General features: G+C 47.5%; 1 protein-coding gene and 1 pseudogene across 1 annotated transcript in view; both read left to right on the top strand.

The window, feature by feature from the left end:
- The window catches only part of LOC143869395 (uncharacterized), a 31,807-nt gene extending 12,309 nt beyond the window's left edge, over positions 1-19,498 (top strand). Inside the window, exon 1 of the mRNA XM_077376258.1 lies at positions 1-19,498. This exon is cut by the window's left edge and continues 12,309 nt beyond it. The gene's annotated coding sequence lies outside the window, so the exon portion shown is untranslated.
- On the top strand, positions 19,451-19,987 carry LOC143869394 (cytochrome c oxidase subunit 2 pseudogene; annotated as a pseudogene).
- The last annotated feature ends 2,359 nt before the right edge of the window (positions 19,988-22,346 follow it).

Genomic DNA, 22,346 nt, shown 5'->3' on the forward strand with positions numbered 1-22,346 from the left:
TTCGAATTCGAGAGAAGGCTTTCCTGTTATCTCTCAAATTATAGGCATTGAAGCGATCGAGCGAGAGAAAGAAAGAAAACTATTGCACACGCCCCTCATTCGCCCTTTACTAATATAATAGAAGGTAAGGCAAAAGCAGCTTAAGCTCTTCTGATCACCCGAGAAGCCCTCGATGAACCGCCTATAGTATTATATATAATACTATAGAAATCCATTTTTTTAAGTATGATTAATCTGAGGAAGAATCGTAGTTCCTGCACCTTGCGTGGCGTCTCCCAGTCCACCACGGCTTGCACGCACCTTCTCTTGATCCAACCAACTCATGCCGTCGCCAATCCAGTGCCCAAGGAACTAGACCTTATGCAAAGCACCTTTTTCACATAGAGCTGATTTTCCCTTATGATCTGGAATTGGTCATAGTCTGCCAAGAGGGCTTAAAAGCGCCTAAGGATTTTCTGCCATAGTCCTTCATTAAGTTACATAGTTGTTTTAACACCAGGAGTCTCTTTAGGCAGTCCCGTGAAACAAGTTCCCCCTCAAGGGGAGTTATTAATCTTTCATAATAAAAGGCCCTTTATTAGTAAGGCGGTCCAGTAAAAATGAGTACCTTCACCCCCCTTGTCACTTAAAAGGTCAGAATGGGCATACTCCATTATGGGTGTAACGGAGAGAGGAACTCTCTTTCCAGAAGAGGGATTGGTAGTCAAAGTTTTCCCAAAAGATTAGGAAACTTAATCACTCCTGTTGAAGTCTTAGGTCTAGCACGTTGCACCCTTGAGCCCTCTGATCACTTGGTCAGTACCAATCCTAAGACCAAATGCTATCTCAAAAGAGTACATGCTGCTGCTCTAACCTCTAAAACCTGAAGAAGATTCCAGCCCTCCTCAGCGTGTATGATGCCCTGATGCTGTCATCCGATATCAGGACTGCGTTTGTCCAGGCGCTGCTGGATCCTGACAAATATCAAAGCCACTTCGCTGAGGTGAACATGAAGGAGGCCTTGTATGCCCAGTCTTCGGCTGCTGTCACCTTCACTAACGACGACCTCATGCTGAAAACAACTGAACACAATCGTCCCAAGTGATTGGGGAGATTGACAATCACAAGGTCAATCGCATCCTGTTAGACCCTGGTTCGTCGGTCAGCCTTCTGCCCCTGCGACCCCTCAAAGGGAGCCAACCAAAGCAGAAGTGAAGGCCAAGATGTTCCCCAAAACGGCAGAAAGATCTAAGCCAGCCTCGAAACTACAGAGCCGGTCGGAATCATCAGCAATTCCCTCTTCAAAGAATGACGAAGGTTCAGAAGGAGAAGCTATTCTCGATGCAGCAAGCAACGCAGAATCTGAATAGGTATTCCTCGATGATACATCAAGTGACGCAGGGTCAAGTGTGCTCCACGTCGGAAGTGAATCTGATTCTGAAAGAGAAGCCGAGCTGACTTAGTCGTCCAAAGGCCCGAAGTGAGTAAGGTGACATACGAGAGGGGACTTCTAGAAATGGAATTCTTCTCCGAAAAGAGGTCCAGACGATGCGCACTCCTGATGGGCTCACAAAATCCATGGCAAAAATGGAGGTATCGGTTGTGCAAGACCTGAAGACGTTTTATGTCCCATCCTAGTTGGCCGGGAGGCGTGGGACCTTGTTCTACCAGTCGACTGAGCAGCCCCTCTGGAGAGAAGACCAGATTCATAAGGAAGATCCAACCAAAGATGCCACCGAACCGGTGAAGACTCATTACTATTCGCCGAAGGTTAAGGAAACTGTTTTAGCGGGACGCCCCTTGGACCTTAGCCCCTTAAGGGTTGGGTTCTAGTGGCGGGCTCTTGGGTCGTCCGGACCCATATATGGTAAAAGTGGTGGCCTGGTTGGCCCCACACCCCTTATCATGCGTGTCTGTGGGAGCTGTTTGTGCTAGCGTTTTGGCGCTCGCCTTATGGTTCTCAGTCCTCTTTCGCCGAGATGCCTTTTCCAAATCTTTATTCCTTAGATTTGGCATCGGAACAACACCCACTATACTAGATTTAGCCAATTCGGGTGCGGATGGGGATTCTCCAATTGATTCTACAGATTCGGATTTGGATGCCTCTGCGCATAAAGATATGGATAGGGATGCGCCGATTCAGATGCGGCTAGAAAGGCTCGTTTGAGTGATTCATAAACCCTCGTCGGGATAAAAAAGCAAGGGTTTCATCCTCTGCTTATGGGAATGCTACTTCGAGAAATGCTGCTGAAGGATAAACTAGATATGTTGCGAGATAAACTGGATATGTTAGTTCGGCTGATGCTGGTTTGGATGCTTACCTTATCTTTTTCCACCCGGCCGCCCCCCCGGAATTGCAGGACCAGGAACTTCCTTCTATTACGGAAAAACCGATTCTTAGGTGCGCTCTCTCTTACTAGCTCACTGCTTTAGCGCACTTCCCTCTCTTCGCGCTATTGCTTACTTCCCCGCCCCACCACCAGCAAGCCGAAGTTAGAAGGAAATGGGAAGGCGCAAGCCCAAGACCTCCAATCCGAATCCGAACAGACCTATTAGTCAGTCTATCTTTGGAAGAATCTACATTTGCTGGGTGAAGCATTCCGGAAAATGAAATTAACATACCACTGGAATACCCCTATCGTAGATAAGAATCATATGGTTAAGGTCCCGGCACTCAAGACCGTCCATACTAGGGCTAGCTCGACTTAGATCGAAGTTCCATGCATCGTCCACAGAATCAGACTACCAACGATTCGGCATCCCACCACCTCATATAAATCCTTCTTAACATACGCTAATTCTGTGTTGCGCGCAAACGTCATCACACGTGGGTTAACCAGAATGCCACGCACTAAGCCCCTCCCTGTTAAGGCGAAGCGCAAGTAGAAGCCATGGTAGCTTACACCATAACAGCAGGCAGGTAGAAGGAGAGGGCCGCTATCGCCCTAAGCAGCAAGCGCTGAATCAACGCAGAAAGAATGAAGCTGAAGACCAAACTGAAGAAAAGAGTGAGTTTTAAGGATTCCAGTGAATCACCATATGGGAATCAAATCCGGCCCGATAAGAGTGTGAGTGATGATTCCGCATCTCGAAAAGCACCCTCCAAGTTTGACACCAACCTAGTCTTATATACGCTAATTCTGCCGTCTGCAGGCCCTCAATCTTCACGCGAAAGCAACGCAACCTATAGTGCGTTCTTCTTCCCTTGTTCATTGCGCTGGGCGAGGAGAGTAGCCAAGGAACCGTTTAACGCCGTGATATATAACAGCGGTGGCTTGCCTTTTTTCGGGCTCATGAGGACTGAGGGTTTCATGAGATATGCTTTGATGCTGTCGAAAGCATTCTGGCAAGCTTGATCCCATTCAAACAGTAGTCCTTTCCCCTATTAGAGAATGGCTGACACCCCCCTGCGAGGTTGGATATAAACTTTAGGATATAGGGAAGTCCCCCCTGTAGGCTTTTCAACTCTTGGATGTTCTTCGGAAGCAGTCATCTCGAGGATGGCCCCAATAAGTTGTGTAGCCCCCTGAGTCCAAGGGGCATGACTTTGTAGCAATAGACTCCTTTAGGTGTCCTGAAGGCAGTGAGTTTCTCATCTTCAGGTGCCATGCGGATTTGGTTGTACCCATGTATCCGTCCAGGAAGGACAAGGCTTCATACCCCGTGGTGGCGTCCACTAGTCACCCCGTAATCGGAAGAGTGGGACAAGGCGCTCAGGTACTTCCCTCTGTATTTAAGCTTATAACCACCCCAGATAGTGCAGGGATGGAGTAACAAGAAACTAAAGATGTGTACCTGCCTTGGAACTATTTAAATATGACCTTTACTAGGGAGTCTTGCTCTGAAAAAGAAGGTTCCAATGAAAACAGCACATTATGGCTATGACCAGCTAAAGATCACTGCCATCTCACGATCTACTATAAGGGAAAGTAGCCTCTTTGGTGGTTCGAATCCACGTCGTGAGCTTTTAATTGCATATATTAAAACAGTGTCTTCTTTTCCGCTCATCAAGTTCAAGATTGGATCTTACGCCAATGGTTACCGGCCGCGCAGGCTCCGTTTCGGGGCCGTGGTTACGGGCAACTACTGGTCCTCGGCTTCCCCTTTCTTTACTCGAACCGCTGACATCCGCCACAGGGTAAACCACCGCCTCCCCTTACTAATAGGGCCTCCCCGACTGATTCGATTCTACCATAGAGGCCAACGATAGACAATAACTCCCCCCCGAACACAGCTTACAACTTTCATCGTACTGTGCTCTCCAAAGAGCAACTCTTCTCAAAATCTCAAAAGGTGCTGAGTTGGAATCCCATTCTAAGGATTCTTGCGGTTCCGGAGGATCCAGCTACAGGAGAACAAGGAACGGAGAGCTCTCCCCCTTTTTCCGCCCGACTCTTTGGTCTTAAGAATGCTGGTTTTAAGAATGAGTGATTGCCCTTCCCTTACTTATCACGCCCTTATTATACAGTTCCCTTACTGCCCAACCTGAGAGCGGACAGCTTCTTCCAGCTAAACAACGAGTAAGGAAAGGTCAGTAAGGAAGAGCTAGTCTTTCAAGGAAACACAAGACACAGTGCAGTTGCATCGATTAACCTCTTTGGGTTAGGGAACGGTAACAGATTCCTAGTCTGATAGAGTCTATTGCGCGCGTGAGAGCTTTCTATGCTTAGCGCTAGGAGTGGCACTTGCCTTGCCTTCGTTAGGAGAGGGGTGAACGGAGGAAAGAAGAGTTGTACCGAAGACTTTCTATTAGCATACAATACAGTGCAGTCCCGCGCTTTGGCTTAGTCACCATCTCTTATAGCTTCAGTTAGAAGTGAAGTTGAATTGTGAGTGTGAGTTCATCTTAGCACACAACAGGCCGTCAAGAATGCAGTTAGCGGTCATCGATGAACCGAGCCGGGTTACCAGTTCTCGCTCCACCTTTTCGGCTTAGTCACTCTCTCATCGTTCCTGAGAGCGGATGTCAGGATTGAACAAGAAGAGTTGCTACGTGTAACATAAATAAGATTTTGAACCAGGGCTTCCTCTAACAAGAGAAGAAGCCGTTAGCAGTCCAGGTTAGGGTTTCGGTTGAATACCAATCTCCCTATTCTGATAGCAGAGTAGTGTTAAAACCAATAAGAGTTGTATGGGCGATGACCTAGTCTTTCAACACAGTCAACATCCTCAGTTTAGCAGTCAAGTGACCAGTTCAGTCATAGGTATTCGTTCTTTGAGTCGGTTTAGTTACAATCTCAGTCCACGGTGCATCCCGAGCACCATTAGTCTCACTATCTTTTCCCTTTCCTTTCATCTCTCTTCTAGAGCAAGATGGGGGATGGATGGGAGGAAATTTGCTTCTTCGCTAACCGCTCTCTCTTCGCGCTCTTTATAATCTCTGCTCTCTTCGTCCTCGGGGACTCTTCCGTTAACTGCGGCGACAATACGTTCTTGTACCCGATTCTCAGAGGAATCTCGTCGTCTTACCTCCGGAATGCCGTCGATCGGAGCCTCATTCCTGATCTCCTCGGTAAGCTTTTCTTCTCTCTCTGGGTTCCGTTTCTTTGATTTTCTCTGCTTTTGAAATGGATGGGTTCTTTGGATCTTCCCGATCGGCGGGACCGAGTCCGGTGATGGAGGGAAAGAAGTAAATTTAAAGCACTAATTCTGTTCTTTGAGCGGAGGTCTCAGAGATCTTCTTCAGTGCCTTCTCACTTAATGCTAACCGAGCAATAGCGCTCATCAGGGTGGTTTGCTCGGGTTAGCCAAGAAAGCCTTAGCGCGCAAAGGCATAGAGCTCAAACACTGGCTTAGTAACAGATTCAAAGAGTTTAGTTAGTGGTCCTCGCTCCGGGGATTCGGCTTAGTAACCATCTCCGTCCACCTTTTCGGCTTAGGTTACTCAGTCAACAGACTCGGCTTAGGGATAATATCCCTGCCCTATGGTTTAAGAAGAGCAACTCAAAGGAGTTGGTGTTAAACACCGATAAGAATGAATGATAATTAGTAGCTACTCATTACACACAAGAAACAGTGTAGGTTTCAGTTCAGTCTACGGTCTCCCCACCGGCAGTCGGATATCAATAATCACTTACCCTGCGTTAGTAGAGTGAGGAGTGAACGGACTCAAATACAGTTGTCAGGAGGGGCTCCGGCTTCTAAGGAATGAGAATGGGAATCGGCACCGTTCCTGCTGTGAGAGCTTGACTGATGCTATTCTACCTTGCCTTTTGATTTACTGATGTAAAGTAGGAACGCCCACTTAGAGGTTTCCGAACGGTCACGCTTTACCGCATTGTCTCATTGGTAAGGGGGCTATGAGCTAAGCTATACTTGTAATCAAAGGCTGACCCCGCGGAGAACCATCTAATGCTGTACTAGACTAGCTACTGTATGGCGCAAAAAAGAGCTCGTTAGGAGTCGTGGTTGGTGAATCCAAACGCTTGCGAGAAACGTCTGTTCCGCTTTATCCTTTCACTCATTTTATTGAAAAAATAATTGATCCACTGGTCTTTCTACGCTCGATCTCTACTCCCCGAAAGCTTACTCTCCTTTCTACCGAGCAAGCTCCATTCATGCCCAACCATCGCACACAAGAGACAGCCCTTCGGACCTATGACGAACCAGTATCGTACTCTAGGGCGGTCTAGTGAGAGCAAATGATCAAGCAAGAATGTGCCTACATCCGTAGATGCACTTCGTTGACTAGTGAAGGGAGTAAACCCTTGGGACTAACGTTGCCACCGGGGTCGCTCATCTTACTCTAGGGTAGCACTATCTATGGAAAGATGAGTGGTTGTGCTTCACTAGCCAAGTCCATGCACCTACAGCTCGATCTACTAGCGCTCTCTTCGATCCTTCCAGGTCAAGACCTTCGCTTTAAGACCACTTTTCGATGAGCAGATGTTTCGCTCAATTACGATCCATACTCAAACATGTTCGTTCGATGACACAATGCCTCACCTGCCCTCAGCCACACGTCTTTTTCGTTCGCCCTAGACCCACCCACCAAATGGAACTCTGCCCTTTCCAACCAAGGAACGAGCAACAACGGTTTGCTCCTGGGGCTCGTCTACACCACATCGACCTAGAGCTTACGTTTATCTTTATGTTTCGTTTGATTGATTCGTAAACCTTTCCCCGATCGAGGGCTTCCTCTCTCCGCTTTTAGACCATTAGGGGGGTGGGAACCCGCGATTATCTTTAGTCAAAGAGGCCTTTTTCGCCTTTTTTGAGGGCTATCTCGTGCCTCTCAATTCCCAATTCAAGCTTGGGAAGTGCCTTGCTTTATCTCGGTATGGTTCACCACATGCCTGTGATCTTTATCTTTCATGGCTTGGTCTCGCTAGTAGTAGTCTCATTCCCTGCCATCGGTAGTAGCATCAGTCTCTTTCCCTTCTCCTCGGCAGTCTGAGTGTTTCATCAAGTAGAAGGAAGAGCTCCTCTTGTGGATCACTCCCTCCCGTTGTGTTCTTCTTTCAATGCTTTCCACGGACAAGGGGATAGCCACTTCTTTATACAATTAGTTAAGAGTGATTCAATAGTAGCCCAAGCCATAGCTATTAGGCAGCTCTGATTCTCCCCCCCGAGTACTGCTCTAGCCCCTTTCTCGCATTGGCTGCTTGCTTTGCACGCTAAAGGCTTTTTCAACCTTTTGTTTAACGGGCTTCGCCCCTTACTTAATGTTCAGTTTGTGTACAGCTATGCCGAAATGAGGCAGGTCGGAAGGTTGGTGAGGGTGAGAAAGAAGTCCTGCTCTGCTGCCCTGTGTTAAGCAAAGTGAGTTGACTTCGTCATGTAGTTGACCGAAGGTCTATCCATGAGAATGAGCCGAATGGCCTATCCCAAAAGAGGAGCACGGGAGCTCACTCCCTCAATGAGTCTATCCTGCTTCAGGCCATGTTGTTAAGTCTCCTGGAACTAAACTCTTAGATGCAGCCGCCTCCATCCATCGGCAATCCGCTCCCGTACGGACGTTGACATGCTTAGCGAAGGTCTCCTTATTTACGACGAAATTTAGATCAGGTTGCACGAAAGGAAGGCTTAAGTCTTTAACCTCCCTCGCCTCTTAGCATTCCTAAGAACCGAGTTCCCCCCGTCGAGTCCTTCGCAGTATAGGCGTTCGCATGCTCTTCTCCACGTCCACCGTTTACGCAGAACGCTCGGATTAGCTCCTGCTGAAGAACTAGAAGCGGAAGTCCTTTATCTACTATTAGCAGCTAAAGGAATGAGGCTTTCCCCTTTATGAGATAGGGGAAGCTAGTATTAGACAGCCGCATTGGATTCTCCGACTTTTTTCTATAATGAGTGGGGCGGAGGATAGAGAATTTGAATTGGAAGGCTTAAGTCTTTAATTCCCTCCCTCACTGATTGACTCTTCCGGGAAATTTCGAATAGTAGAGACAGCAGAAGGTTTTGTGAGATTATTTCTTCAGCGGCGGATGGAGAGGCGGAAGGTGGGAATCGAGCATTACTGGCAGTAAAGGCGCTCTCGGAGTATCACCATGATCCGGTTGGGCTAAGGGGATCAATGGCTACGTGCTATGGAAGCGGGGAGGAACTGATTGTTTAATAGTTGTTTTGTAGATTAGTAGTTTAGATTAGATAGATTAGTTGGCCTGCTGAAGACACACCGAATCGAAAAACGGATGGTGTGATAGTTGCACACTCGCTTAGTGACTGATCCAGTGCCGGGGAGGAGGACCTCAAGCACTAATCAAGCTCAAACACTAAGAAAGTGTGCCTTTTTTAGCTATTGTTTTGTGATGTGATGTAAGGCGCGTTAGCCTATCTATAGTAAGGGGCCTTTTCTTGCTCGTTAGCGCTTTAGTTTTCAATAAGGACGTTTAGGCTTTACTAATAAGATATAAAGGGCTTTTTCAGCTTACTCTGCTACAGCGGACCGTTAGCAGGGTACCGCGGTTTGTGGGCTTGAAGGACTTAGCGCCGTGACAAGTGGTATCAGAGCCAAAGGTTAGGCCAAGCCATGGCTAGTGGGAAGAACCCGTAGGCTAGTGCCGTCGAAGAGGCCCTATTAGTAAGGGCCTGCCTTCCTAGCTAGCCGACTAATAGGGCTCTAAAGCACCTTCCCCCCTTCGCTCACTTGCCTTAGCTGGCCTAGGGCAGTGCCAAGGTGCCATTAGTGCGATCCTTTTCGTAAGAGTTATTTAGTCCGAAGGAGTCCCTAGTCCCCAGTCCGCTATCCGAAGTCCGCTATCCGGCTAGTCGCAAGTCGGAAGTCGGAAGGCAAGTCGTCCCTAGTCGCAGAAGCCTTTGATTAGTAAGGGGCAGGCAAGTCCCAAGTTCGAAGTCCGAAGTCAGGAGTCGTAAGTCCCTAGTCGCTAGTCGGAAGTCGGAAAGCTAGTCGTGCCAAGTCCGGAGTCTGCTGTCCGGAGCCTTTGATTAGTAGGGGGTGGGCAAGTCCCCATTCCGCTCTCAAGTCGGAAAGCAAGTTCGGAAGTCAGGACAGAAGCCTTTGATTAGTAGGGGGTCCCAAGTTCAATCATTCCATTCGCCTTAACGCACCTACCGGACTTGCTAAGGTGCTACTAGTGGCTAGCTTTAAAAGATCAGTAAGTAGGTGGAGCTCTTAGTGCTTGGGCCGACACCGCTCCTACACTTGCAACAGGAACAGAGCCCACCTATCGACCGAAGACAAATTCTGCATCCGCCAGACAGGAACTTGCAGCAGATAGTCCTGCCTCACACCCACACTCACGAAAGACAACAGCGCCTACGTCTTGAACTACCAAGCAAGGGATGAGCTACCTATCGACGCACTATCGCCTCACAACCTATGAAGGGCTTTAGCAACGAAAGCGCTTTTCACCTTATTTAAAGAGAGAGTTCCGCTTGACTTGAAAGTCCGTCCTGCTTCAGAGCAGAGGGAAGGGATTCAGTCAACTCTCCGAAAGTACTCTTGGGCGAGCTAGGTTCAATGAAATCTTTGTCTTGCAGAGAGGTAGATGATTACTTGAACTCCAGTTTCAGGGCAGGGCGTAAGGCAAGGGGATCTTGAATCAAAGAGTTCCTGTCCGGCAAGCGAAGTAGAAAAAGTATGATTCTTGCTTTTCTCTAGCGGTATCGGCTTTCGGGTAGTGGTGGGTTCAGTCAGTGAAACTCGCATTTAGGCTCGCGTAGTAAACTCCGCTCTTGCTCACTCTAGGGAAGGCGATGCGCTCAGTAAACTCGTATCAACTACTCGCCTTCTTAGCTTTGAACTTCTAGCCGCTTTTAAGAAGACCTTTTAAGCACAAGTGCAGAGAATCTTGTTGGGTTTCGGTAACTAGCCAAGCGCTAGTGAAAGTTGTTAAAGCTAAATATTGAAAGCCGAACTCACACCCTTAGTCAAGCGAGACGCTTAGGTTCAGGCACTTTCACCAGTACTTGAGCCAGCACCTAGCTATGCCCATGTCGTAGCTTCTGCGGCTACGAGGAACCTCCGGACCCCGGCTATGGAAAAGGATCTTTTATTGTCCATGCCCTAGCCGTTGCTTCCGCTGGATCAATGGGATCCCAATCTCGATTTCCTAGGTATGCTTGCCCTGTTCAGTAACTGAAGCTACTTGTTCTCTTTCACTACACCAAACCCACGAACTTTCACCCAAACGCATACAGTTGATTCCACAGGTACCACGGGCATGCTACTAATGCCTGTTGGACCTTGCAAAACTTATTGCCTTACCTACAGGAGGAAGGAAAAAATAACTTAGCTGGTTTTTTTGTCGACAATCGGAACCTGAGAATATTAAACCGTTACCCGGCAGGGTAAAACCAACAGCGCAGAGGCTCCGCAGCAACTGGAGCCACAAAGACGATTGTAGAAAGATACCAGGATTATACTCAAACAATAGCAGCGGTACTCTCCGAAGTAAGCCCTGAAAATAAAGGTGCTACACTAATTGTAGTAACCAGAACAGGGCCTCGGCCCCAGATGCTATGGAACACCTTTCCTTCCTTGCCAAGGGCAGCTGCTCGACCAAGCAACCAATTACCACCCTATAACGTAGCCACTCACCTGGGATAAATTCCTGCTCAGATCTAAATCCTAGACTTTTTCTCTTCTACGCCGTCCTTAGGCAAGCTCGGTTGTCAATGGAAAGGCTCCAGGATTACAAGCCATGATCTAAAAAGTGATTGCCCCCCAACCCTTTTACAGTTCCAGAAGCAGAGGGAGCAGCTTCAGTAGTTCCATCTCTCTAGCCCGCAGGAGTTCCGGTGGAGGGTGAGGACCCGGATAGAGAGGGACCTATGGCAGTAGTTTAAGTCGGCCCAGTGGCGGAGCTAGCAGCAGCAAAGCCCTTTTTTTTAGGGATAGTTAAATTCCGGATCGAAGAGATTCACCCGTAGTGGATAAGGGGGCAAAGCCAGAGGCAAGGCGCTACTTAGCCCTCATCTCTTCGCTCTCCTCCTTCCTGTCGATCAGTGCGACTCCCAAATCCACATACAGAGAAAGCGGATGTGCCCTTATTTGCGCAGTTGCAATATTCAATATATAGTTGCAAGGCTTTCTTTCGTGAGCTAGCCTTGTTAGCATCCTCTTTCCCTCTCTCGGATGTCCATCCAATCTCTGATTCCAGTCCACAACTTCCTTGAATATAGCTCCTGTTGCTCTTCTCTGGCTAGGATGTCGCTTATATGGCCATCTATTCTTAAGCGTCAGGGCGTGTTAAAGGTTTCTCAAAGGGGAGGCGCACCGACCGGAAGTGAGGAGCCAGAAAGCATAGATTTCCAGGTATATATATATTATACGTTATTTCACCGATGCGAGTGCCGAGTTGTTTCGAGTCTCAGAATCCGATCCTCGCTCAGCTCCAGCTTCAAAGGTCTGATATGTAGGCTAATTTGCCGGTAGAAATGATGGGTTGAGTCGGTCAACTGTCATGTAAAGAAGAGAAAGGATAGACTTTCCAGCCCATGTGTGTAGCATCTGAGTTTTCCAGCACTATCACTGAACTAGTACTTTCTATTAAATCAATCACTAAAACTATAAAGTATTGACGGCTTCTTCCCCGTCCAGAGTTTAACCTCACTAACTTGAAAGAGACTACTCCTCTGGAAGGAACGACTCTATATAAAGAGACGCGCTACGACGCTGGATACTCGATAAAAGTCAATTGATCCCGCGGGGACGGAAATAAAAATCGGGCAGGATTCGCTCAATCAAAGACAGTTCAATTCGATCTTAGCCGATCTAAGGTTTACCGTCTCTCCGGCCCCGTTTCGGTGCACTATTGGAGAGCTCACTGGGCCCGCCGCTTTCTCAATCGAAAATGGAAACTGTCAAGATTAGCGTACTGAACGATTTCAATTATTATATATGTTATTTCAGGATTGATTTTCGTTGATCGGATCGGATCGAGCACATAGGGTGCGAGCCCGAAGTCAATTAATTCTCTTTGGCTGAAGTCAATCTTCATCAAGACAGCTGACCGAGTCGAAACCTACTGCTCAAGTCTGACGAATGCCGTTCATGAGCTGGTAAAGTCGAGATCAATCAACTGGGATCGGATCGCCACACCCGGCTTTTTCCTTGTGAAAAAGAAAAGAGTCGCTTTCCTTACTGACTGAACACCTTCCCCATCTCTATTTGAGACAGATAGAGTTTTCACACAAACGCCTTGACTCGCAGCTGGAAAAGTGGAAGGGACTCCCATCCTGTGAAAGCACTCGGGAGAAAGAGGGGGCGAAAGGTCCCCATTCGGGGTAAATCTTCCTTCAAATGCTTTCGATATTTGAGCCGTGTCAATGTCCTTTCCTGAATCGGTGGGAAATTGCCTGGGAGGAGCCTGCTTAGCCACGGGCAGTCTACCCCTTCTCCCTTCGATTGGATCATAATCACGTTCAGGGACAGGCTTTCTTCCCAAAGCATACTTTTGCTTGCTCGCCATAGCACAAGCTGATCACACTGTGACGTCGAGCACTTCGGAGGAAGCGCGGTTATTAAATTCCTCAGCGCTTAAAGCAAGATTCGGAACTTTAGTTTAGTTAGGGTCATCGTTTCATCCGCCCTTTCTCTTTCGACAGAGGGTCTTGGTCTGTGTTGGTGGTATCATGAGCTTAGCTAGGCAGCAGAGGGCTGTATGCCGGGCCATCGAAAGGGCGAAAGCGTGGAATAGAGTGAAGTCTTGCCATGAGCTCTTTTATCCAATCATCCAGCAGCCAAGAAAAGATATCGAGATTGAAAGCCCTCCCTAATACCTTCTCTACTTCGGGACAGGATTTCACTCCAATGGCAATAAGCTAATAGATGTGGTCTTAGTCTCTTTTTCCTGGGATAACTTGAATAAGAGGTGCGATAGCGCTTTAATTCATACATTTCTTTCGAGATGCTTTGAATAGCTATCCTTTCGTACCTGTGGGATTCGACTTTCCTTGGCGATTGGGTCCGTGATCAAATAGGCTCTTACTTCGCCTCGAAAGGGAGCTGCGTAGGTAGACTAGAAGTAGTAGTTCCCGGCAAAAGAGAATTTCTTTTTGATTGAGTTCCAGGCTCCAGGCTTAAGAGCTGAATTAGCCATTGGGATTGGTGTACAGACAAGACTGATTGAGATTCGTAATTAGCTGCAATAAAAGAATACGCTCTTTCGACAGAGAAGTGAACGACTCCGATCTGCAGATGTTTGAGGGAAGAAGACGGTGCTAGCGAAGTTAATTAACTAAAATCGGTCTATTTCTAAGAGCAGAGCAGGGGAAGAAGGATAGAGTTTATTCTTTTTATTATTAATAAAGCATATGGAGCAGACTTCCCCTTTCTAGAAGACAGGGGATAGAGCTTTGAATAGCCGTAGCAAGGGAAGCAAGGAGCTTTCTTTCCTCTCACTAAGAACCCCTAGAGCAATAGACGGAATTCGGAATTTTTGGGGTGGCTGCTAGGATAGATGCATAGAATCCGGATGCCGAGAATACGCGGTTAAGGTAGAAGATCTCAAGTCAAATCATTAGCTTCGGTGAACAAGATAAGATCAAATTGCTCCTCTTTCAGGATTCCGTGACAGATGGGATTCTTTGGGCTAGGATCTAAAGAGATGGCTATGAGAGGGTTGCACGCCTGTAGTAGCTTGACAGTAGGAAGAGTCTAAAGGCCTAACCGCAGCTATTGAATCAACTATTCTTGTTCAAGCAAGAAAAACGTATTCGCCATAGTTGTTACGATATCCTTTGCTGATAGTACTACTAGCTCTTGACTTAAGGGGCAGTAAGTAGCTCTCCTTCTACTGGTATAAAATACCCTTTTGTTAAGGACGTTGCTTATCTCCTTATTTAAATAAGAGCTTAGTAGAAGGGGCCTGTTCGAGTGGAGTCTTCGGTACCAAAAGGTACGATATCTGATAAACATGCTTTTATAGGCCTTTGAGAGCCACCACTTATCCAAAACACTGTCCACAGCAACTCTTGTGTCAACAACAACTGCTATTGTCTTCTTTATCTGTGGAATTGGTCCTGAAAAACCCCGCTCAGATGTCCAATCCGGGGCTATCAGATGTCCAACCAGTCCTGTAAATAAAGATATCTTCTCGCTCTCCGCTCCTCGGTCTCGGTCACTGGCTCTTTTGAAGGTGGCTTCTGATTTCATCCTTGCAAAGGCCATGTTTAATAGTAAATAACTTGACTTTCACGGTCCTCTGGTGCAATATGATTACTAGGGCTCTCTTCAAATGCGATATCAAATGCGATAAACGACTTTCTTTTTGAGGCTGCTAGATCTGTTGTTGTTGAAAGAGGTGCTTCGGTCGCATGCATGGGTGGTGCCTCTTCTGGCATACTCGACTTCGCTAGCCTTACCCGATTCCCGTATTGCGCCTATGAGACTTATTACCGGATTGATTGCCTCTACTGCTTGTGCGCCTATTACCGTTATGCGCTACGCTAACCCTTTTCTTGCTTGGCATGTGACTTCCCTAGCTTGCCAGTCAATAGATGAGGGACGGATCGAGAATAAGAGATTGGGGATTGCTGCTCGGGAGAGAACAATAGAAGCGAGGCTGCTTCCGTTACAGCCAATAGATGAGGGAGGCGTGCCCTAACCAGTCAATGGATGAGCTAGGACCGCTGCTCGAGAACATGAGATCGATTCATAGCCGCGGATTGAGGGCGAGAACCCGGCCATAAACCGGAGATTGATGACCTGGAGGGGTTGCCTGCTCGAGAACCTGAACCGGGATGTACGCATTTGCAAATCAGTACACTAGGAAGAGATGCACCGCTATAGACCGGGAATAGACGGGCTTTATTCTTTTACATATCGGGAACCCGAACCAAAGCCATTTCAACTAACTGGCAGTAGCGCTTATTGCAGCACATATCTCTTCCACACGGGCCTTCCATTTATTGCATCGAGGGCGAGAATCCATAACCACTCCCCTTCCATGAAACGACCTGATTCGTCACGAATTAATGCCCACACCTATCACGAGGGAGAAAGACTACTCCTTTCATCCGGCTTCGTCAGGAATGGTAAAGAGGAAAGGCGAAATCAGTCGAAGAAAGAAGTAGCTGGGGCAATGTTCAAGCTAGGCAGATATGCCTAGGCTCACTAGGAATGGTTTTTATTGGCATTACTATAGTGGGCGACCGCCGCTCCCCGTCTCTCTTTGAATTGCATGATATAGACCATCCATATCTGCTTTCAGTCCCTCTACCCGGTCTTTGTAGCCATCCCGTGTTAGCCATGGCTCTCTAGGAGCCCGCTTCGCTTGGAAAAACGCAGCAACACATGTCTTGTCTTGCATCAAGAACCATCATTGATGGACGTTGCACATGACACCTCATGGGTAAGGATAAGGTAATGGACCTTTACCAGATATACAGCTTGCCTCTAAGCAACCCTCGTTCTTTGAGGGTGAACCATCCATTTCCTTTTCTGCGGTGGAACTCTCACAGTCAGTCCTGACTTTCCTCGTTCGTTTCGCTTCGTCTTCCGCGTATGATGTCGATGGCCCGAGGTAGAGCTTCTCGGTGTGGAGCGATATACCCTGTATTGCTTCTGTCTTTGGTTTTATCGTCGAGATTGGGTTGGTGTCGCCTGCCAGTGGTTTCCTTGTGTGACCTTTCAATCTGTCACTATGAATGTTTGCAAGGCACCTATCTAAACGTCAATCTTTCTTCTCTTTGTTCTCATGTCCCTGAGCGAAGGGGGCCCGTCTATCAATAGAAGGTGCGGCTAGCTTCACAGAAGAGTAATCCCGAATTGGCCATTCTTCTTTCTTGGTTTCCGTTCCCCTGCCACCTTCAATCCGTCCGCTGGGAATGATTCAAGCAATGCAGGTGAAGAAGGGAGGGACTACAAGCTTGAGTGCTATCTCTCCGAAGTGAAATCCTTGTATTAGTAGTCACTAGGAAGCCTTCCCCCTCGCTAGAGGAAGCCCCATAGCAAGTGAGCGACCAGTTCTTCACTCTCTGTCCCGTCTGAGTTTAGTTCGTCTCTCTGGAGTATTAGATCCCATTTCAAGCCCGAGCCATCTAGTTCTTCTTTTCTTCTTTTTCATTCTCGTTGTGGACAGTAAATCGGGATAGCTGGAGTGATCAATCAAGCGAGTTGCCGCCTCCCTCGCTCGGGCAATCAAACAGCCTGCGAGATTCAAGTGCTGCTCCATTCGAGTTTAGGAAATTCTCTTCGTTAGACATGGGAAATTCAAAATAAGGAGCTAGATTGCGTGCTGGAAGAACCAGCTAAGCAGGAGGCCGGGCAGACATAGATCTCGTTTCTCCCTCTTTGATTGCTCGAAGAACAGCCAGCGAGATTAGCATCTTACCTCTTAAGTAAGGCCGCTCAGCAGCATTTCTTTCTCTTCTCGCAAGTTCTTCTTTTCTTCCTTAAGCACTTGAGCCAAACATCCATCTTTGATCTGAACATCCATCCATCGGATTCATTTGATTGCTTTCTTGAATCTGTGAATGCGTAAACTACAAGTAGTCGGAGTCACTCCTGGACCCAGGCACATATTGTAATGTCGTTGATCCCCGTCTTCCTCATTCGATCTATTCTTTCTTTAATCTAAGAAGGAAATGCCTTTCAATCAGAACATCTTGCTTGGGAATAAGGAGTATGGCGGTAAGCTGCAAGGAAGAGAGCCCGAGTCTCGTAATCGAATCCCTTTATAGAATCCAATTCTCTATGAATTCGCTAGTCCGATCATGGAATCTAGCTATATGGTAGCGGAACCAAAGGCGAGTTAGGAAGGCAATGACAGAAAGGGGCTGCCTTTTCAAGACACACTGAATCGTCACCGCGGAAATCAAACCCTTGGGAAGCAGAGGAGAATACACCGACCAACAAGCCAGATTCATAGACGTCATGTAATCCGGTGATGTTCTCCCGGGCTCTGCGCCTGTACCTTGGAAGCCCTATCAAAACAGGAGCACCACCTAGGCAAGGAAGGTCTCCATTCAGATATGGGAAAGGGAGAGATCCACAACCTTAAATGAAAGGGGGCCTCAGCACCACCGATCCTTAAGAAAGAGTCACTAAACCCCCGTGCGGGGATGGATGCGCTCTGCCTGCTCTGGTCGACTCCCCTTACTAATAGGGCGTTGGCCAGGGAAGGAAGGGAAGGCGAAGAGGGGTAGGAAATGTTTCAATGAATTATCGTCAATAACATGGAATCGAGTAGGAGGAGAATTGATGGGTCATCTCTCGCCCTAAAAGACCTGGGCTCCGCAAGGTCCGGTGATGAAGGTGGGTCTTTAATGTTCCTCGTGACCGGCCAATGGGTTTAGTGGTACCCACCAGATTAGGTGGCAGCATCATATGAGCCACAACAAGATGAGTTTATGGAAGGTCGGTAACGAGATACCTATACCCAACCGGGGGGAATCAATGATGAACTAGAGGCCTTACTAATAGGCCGAGCACCCATTTCACCCAAGCATCGAAGGAAGGAATACCAGCCGGAAGAGGGGAGCTATCAATTGAATGCCTACCTTCCCATTCCTTGATAGGAGATGCGCAGGATTTCATGCATGTCGGGACGAACATCAGAGCATAGGCCGATCAAGAGGACTAGTTGGGGGAACTAGGTGGTGGAACTCGAAGAAACGCCGCCTTGACTTGTCTCTGTATGCCTAGGTCAATAAGATAGGAATAGAATGCTTCCCTAACTTTTCATTCTTCCCACCAGGTGACCAGTGAACAAAGGATGGGCTGATCATGAGCTCCCAATAGCCGATCAACGCAGGAGATGAGCCGATAAGGGGTATCTTAAATCTAGATAACCCCCTTACGTAATAGGGGGTAGCCCCGGGATGAGAATCAGGCTTTTATCTTCGGAGTTTCATCTTGCTTTAATATGCCACTCCCAACGATTCTGGGGATGCATGGGAGGGAGAGCTTGTTGGACGGATAGAGTGAATGCGGGAATGGCATAGAGGAATGGGATACTAATTAAAAAAAAGTAAGAAACCAAGCCTAGGGAGCCTGTGGTTGATATAAGAAGTACTTACTATCTTTCCCAAACCCCCTGTTCTGCCTACCGACCTTAACTTCTCTTTCTAGCCCCTCTACGCTTACCAACGCCTGCATTCCTTTTATTGCTTGTTGTACTCCTTCTACCATATTCCTTTGTCTGTGCACTTCAGTCCCTGATCGACTATAAGTCTTCTTTGCTATAGCTTGAATCCGTGATCGACCTATAATAAGTCTTTTCTTTGCTGGCTTGAGTCCGCGTGATTTATCTATCTTATTATACCGAATCCCTACTTCTTGTTGCTAGCAAATGAGAAAATAATCAGTCTTTGACTGTGACAGCGACCGAATACCAAGCTAAGCGGAATGTGAGCCTTAAAGTGACTTCCTAGCTGCTGCTTGATCTATCTCATTAACTGCAGAATCCCCATGAGTGTACTTCCTGCTAGCAAATGGGAAAAGACTACTTCTTGGACTGTGGCCGACACCAGAGAAGACTAATTAGAGATTTGCTAAGCGAACGAGCCTGAAAGCGCTTCTCCTAGCTTGATCTAAGTCTTATACATTAATTAAGCAGCCTGACTTATATGCTCCTCTTCCCTTGCTTTATTACACCGATTACTGCAGATGAAGCGAAGGACATCGATTATCTATAACGAATATTCGACGTCGACGGATAGGCCTTCTACTGCGCCATCTCTTAGCCTTTCTCCCCCTCTATTGCCGGTAAGAAAGGAGACTAGGACTTCCATAAACTAAAGAAAGAGCGGAATCTCCTCCGATTGCTGCTTGCGGGACTATTGTATATATTATATTAGTTATAACACTCTAATTAACTGACAAAGCGTCTGTTCACGGAGGTTGTTGTAGTTGCAATAATTTCTTATTTCTTTTTCGAGATTGGGTTGGTGTTCAGTGTACCTTACTGTATCGAAATCGAAAAGAATGCATAGCATTCTATTCTCCCATCATACTTTTGTTGGAAAAAGCCACGCCCCTATCACGCCCTTACGTTTATGGCGGGCAAAAAAAGTCTCTCTATTTTCTCTTTAGGGAGCAGCACAGTCTTTTCATGCACCAAACCACATGATTGTTCTAGAATGGCTATTCCTCATCCTCACAATCGTCGCTCCTTGTGATGCTGCGGAACCATGGCAATTAGGATCTCAAGACGCAGCCACACCTATGATGCTAGGAATAATAGACTTGCATCACGATATCCTGTTCTTCCTCATTCTGATTTTGGTTTTCGTATCACGGATGTTGGTTCGCACTTTATGGCATTTCCACTATCAAACGAATCCAATCCCTAAAAGGATTGTTCATGGAACTACTATAGAGATTATTCGGACCATATTTCCTAGTATCATCCCGATGTTCATTGCTATACCTTCATTTGCTCTGTTATACTCAATGGACGAGGTAGTAGTAGATCCAGCCATTACTATCAAAGCTATTGGACATCAATGGTATCGGAGTGCGCCTCTTCACGAGGGTGATGAAAGTGCAACGAAATGTACCGGTGGTTCGCGAAGCATCTGGCTTACCGGTAATCTCCCATTCCCGTCGTCGAGAGACTATAAGAACTATAGCATGCCAGAAACGGGGAGTTGGGGTGGTTAGACCTATACCCCGAAATGCTCCCAGCATTAGAAGCCTATGGTTCCATTCTTGTTGTTGCTGGAGGTACACATCCCTCTTCTCGGTGTGGAGCGATATACGAGAAATAGATGCTCAGCCTGCAATGTCCGATAACGGCGCTGAAGTAGTGAATCTATCGGCACCACAGCAGTGGCATACAACTTTGGACCTAACGGCCGGCCCCGTCACCTTTCGGAATGGGGGATCCCCGTTGGCAACAACCACGGTAGTAGTTGCGGAACTACTGGGCCGGGAGAGGACAACCTGTTGTTCCTGCTCCTCTTTCTTCGCTTCGGGGACGGAGGTCCTACGGTAGGTAACAGCAGGCACAAGCACTTGACCGAAGGGGACCAGCGCTTCTACTCCTCCACCGAGGAGCCGTTCGCAGCGAGAAGCAAGGGATGTAGTGAACGGTGGGAGGTCAAAGAGAATTGACCTATTCATAGAGTGATCCTATGATCGATATAGGATATAGACTCTTTCCTTATTATTGATATAATCTAAATCATCTTTTTCTTTCGAAAGAAAGACATATACCTATCTATCTCTTCTGGAGATACATCGATCCATGTCGGAGAAATCTCTGGATTCATTGGTAAATGTGGTCCAGTCTAGTCTATCCTTTGTCATTCAATAGGGTCTACCGTTACTCCGGGGCAAGACTGGACAATTCTACTCGAGACGTGATCGGTCTGAATGACTTTTTTTGGGTTTCATGAATGAAAAAAAGATGAGTACGCGCGCCTGACTAATAGGGGCGCAACGGCAACACTTGTACTATACTAATAAGGGCTAATAGGGCGGCCCCCCCCCATTAGTAAGTGAAGTTCGCTTGCTGCTTGCTCCTTTCAGGAATGGAATGAATAGGGCCGACTCACTATGTTGTATGTCTCCTTTCCAGTCAGGGGCGAGGGAGTCGTACGAGAAGCGATCGGAATGCCCTAATGCGAGTGACCGAAAGGGTTTCGAGTGGAAGCTCGCACCTCCCCGCCCCGCTCAATCAATCGCGGTATCACCTGGCTCCGGGCTCCGACGATCTGGACCATACTCAAACAAAACCGAAACCACTTCTGATAGACTTGTACTAGAAACTAGCGGTGAACAACGGAGCGCTCCGCCCCGTCCCTCCGACCCGAACCTCACCTCCTGAAGAAAAGGGAATTGAAACTGGGATCAAGCGGAGATAGAACCAGAATCACCCACCGGCCGGTTAGTTGATTTTCACATGCATTCTGGTGAGAAAAAAAAAAAAAGAAGTACGCGAAAGGGGGAGCGGTCCGTCCGCTGGAATGAGCAGTAGTAGGATCTTGGAAGCTCAGCTCACGTCCGAACAGGTCTTGAGCGCCTCGCAACTGACTTGCTGCAGCGAAAAAATAAGAAAAAAAAGCAAAAAGAAGGGTGACTACTTACTAAGAGGGGGGGGTGGGACCAGCTGGCATAATGCACGCTGGAACGTGGGAATTCGAGGTCTCATGAACGACTACTATACAATACTACTACTTTGTTTTTGTTTTGTTCGTGGACAAACGATTTCCGGTCAGGCCTATGGATGGATCCTTTTAGATCTACGGGCCGGCCGGCCCCGGCCGTTCACATGAGCATAGGGAATCTATACTCGAGCGTTCGCCTTACTAATAGGGCCCCTGACAGGATAGGTGAGGAATCACTCTTGATCTGATCTATTGGGGCCTACAACTTCGCCGAGCCGACTAGCATCCCTTTCCACTGCGCATTTATCGAACAAAGAAGACGACTATAGGATCGAATTCGCTTTCCGTAGTGAACTGGTCGTCCCATACCTTCTGCGTGTCTCATGTGTGTGGAACCAGGTCTTTTTCGGTTCCAGCTTCACTGAAGTAGGTAGGGCTGGGCGAGAAACGGTCCCCTGTTGTCTTTAGGGCCTTCGATTCCACCGGGGTCTTACGGTCTCTGAGAGAGGGGAGAACTACCTAACTAAAGAAGAATAGTGCTCTTTCTAAGAGTAGGCGTGGAGAGCTTTTTGCGGGGAAACTTGCAAGTACAGTTTGGGGGGAGGCGGGCGTCGACCCAACCTTATGAGTATTCGGACTATAACAGTTCCGATGAACAGTCACTCACTTTTGACAGTTATACGATTCCAGAAGATGATCCAGAATTGGGTCAATCACGTTTATTAGAAGTGGACAATAGAGTGGTTGTACCAGCCAAAACTCATCTACGTATGATTGTAACACCTGCTGATGTACCTCATAGTTGGGCTGTACCTTCCTCAGGTGTCAAATGTGATGCTGTACCTGGTCGTTCAAATCAGACCTCCATTTCGGTACAACGAGAAGGAGTTTACTATGGTCAGTGCAGTGAG

This window comes from Tasmannia lanceolata, unplaced genomic scaffold (genome assembly GCF_043159265.1).
Source record: "Tasmannia lanceolata isolate RefF3 unplaced genomic scaffold, GAP_Taslan_0.1 ptg001198l, whole genome shotgun sequence".
NCBI lineage: Eukaryota > Viridiplantae > Streptophyta > Magnoliopsida > Canellales > Winteraceae > Tasmannia > Tasmannia lanceolata.